Below are 2,500 nucleotides of genomic sequence, written 5' to 3'. Positions count from 1 at the left end.
CCTGGTAATCCGTGTAAGACAGGGCAAGGGAGGGAGGCGGTTGGTTACTCCCGCTTTGCCTTCCTCGACTTGGCCCCTGGTACTCTAGTGGAGGTTTCGTGCCCCTGGTACTCCGATGAATGTTTCGTGCCCCTGGTACTCTGGTGGCTGTTTCGTGCCCCTGGTAATCCGGTGAATGTTTCGTGCCCCTGGTACTCCAGTGGAGGTTTCGTGCCCCTGGTACTCCAGTGGAGGTTTCGTGCCCCTGGTACTCCGGTGAATGTTTCGTGCCCCTGGTACTCCAGTGGAGGTTTCGTGCCCCTGGTAATCCGGTGAATGTTTCGTGCCCCTGGTACTCCAGTGGAGGTTTCGTGCCCCTGGTAATCCGATGAATGTTTCGTGCCCCTGGTACTCCGGTGAATGTTTCGTGCCCCTGGTAATCCGATGAATGTTTCGTGCCCCTGGTAATCCGATGAATGTTTCGTGCCCCTGGTCCTCCAGTGGAGGTTTCGTGCCCCTGGTGCTCCGATGAAGGTTTCGTGCCCCTGGTACTCTGATGGCTGTTTCGTGCCCCTGGTACTCCGGTGAATGTTTCGTGCCCCTGGTACTCTAGTGGAGGTTTCGTGCCCCTGGTACTCTAGTGGAGGTTTCGTGCCCCTGGTACTCTAGTGGAGGTTTCGTGCCCCTGGTACTCCGATGGCTGTTTCGTGCCCCTGGTACTCCGGTGAATGTTTCGTGCCCCTGGTACTCTAGTGGAGGTTTCGTGCCCCTGGTACTCTAGTGGAGGTTTCGTGCCCCTGGTACTCCGGTGGAGGTTTCGTGCCCCTGGTACTCCGATGGCTGTTTCGTGCCCCTGGTACTCCGGTGAATGTTTCGTGCCCCTGGTAAGCCGATGAATGTTTCGTGCCCCTGGTACTCCGGTGAATGTTTCGAATTGCCCCGACACACCCCAACACCTCCCCCAGGCCCCGTGACCTCCGGCCTGGACCCTGAGACGCACACCAACACATCTCCCAGGCCCCGACACACACCACCACCTCTCCGTGACCTCCGGCCTCCACCCTGAGACGCACACCAACACATCTCCCCCAGGCCCCGTGACCTCCGGCCTTGACCCTGAGACGCACACCAACACATCTCCCAGGCCCCGTGACCTCCGGCCTGGACCCTGAGACGCACACCAACACATCCCCCAGGCCCCGACACACACCAACACCTCTCCCAGGCCCCGTGACCTCCAACCTGGCCCCTGAGACGCACACCAACACCTCCCCCAGGCCCCGTGACCTCCGGCCTTGACCCAGAGACGCACACCAACACATCTCCCCCAGGCCCCGTGACCTCCGGCCTTGACCCTGAGACGCACACCAACACATCTCCCAGGCCCCGACACACACCAACACCTCTCCGTGACCTCCAGCCTTGACCCAGAGACGCACACCAACACATCTCCCAGGCCCCGACACACACCAACACCTCTCCGTGACCTCCAGCCTTGACCCAGAGACGCACACCAACACATCTCCCAGGCCCCGTGACCTCCGGCCTGCACCCTGAGACGCACACCAACACCTCCCCCAGGCCCAGACACACACCAACACCTCTCCGTGACCTCCAACCTGGCCCCTGAGACGCACACAAACACCTCCCCCAGGCCCCGTGACCTCCGGCCTCCACCCTGAGACACACACCAACACCTCCCCCAGGCCCAGCAGACACACACCAACACCTCTCCCAGGCCCCGTGACCTCCGGCCTTGACCCAGAGACGCACACCAACACATCTCCCAGGCCCCGTGACCTCCGGCCTTGACCCTGAGACGCACACCAACACATCTCCCAGGCCCCGACACACACCACCACCTCTCCGTGACCTCCAGCCTGGACCCTGAGACGCACACCAACACATCCCCCAGGCCCAGACACACACCAACACCTCTCCGTGACCTCCAACCTGGCCCCTGAGACGCACACCAACACATCCCCCAGGCCCCGTGACCTCCGGCCTCCACCCTGAGACGCACACCAACACATCCCCCAGGCCCCGACACACACCAACACCTCTCCCAGGCCCCGTGACCTCCAACCTGGCCCCTGAGACGCACACCAACACCTCCCCCAGGCCCCGTGACCTCCGGCCTCCACCCTGAGACGCACACCAACACATCTCCCAGGCCCCGACACACACCAACACCTCTCCGTGACCTCCAGCCTGGACCCTGAGACGCACACCAACACATCCCCCAGGCCCCGTGACCTCCGGCCTTGACCCTGAGACGCACACCAACACATCTCCCAGGCCCCGACACACACCAACACCTCTCCGTGACCTCCAGCCTGGACCCTGAGACGCACACCAACACATCCCCCAGGCCCCGTGACCTCCGGCCTTGACCCTGAGACGCACACCAACACATCTCCCAGGCCCCGTGACCTCCGGCCTGGACCCTGAGACGCACACCAACACCTCCCCTAGGCCCCGACACACACCAACACCTCTCCCAGGCCCCGTGACCTCCAAC

This window comes from Pempheris klunzingeri, unplaced genomic scaffold, assembly GCF_042242105.1.
Source record: "Pempheris klunzingeri isolate RE-2024b unplaced genomic scaffold, fPemKlu1.hap1 Scaffold_72, whole genome shotgun sequence".
NCBI lineage: Eukaryota > Metazoa > Chordata > Actinopteri > Acropomatiformes > Pempheridae > Pempheris > Pempheris klunzingeri.
This window is presented reverse-complemented; position numbering follows the sequence as displayed.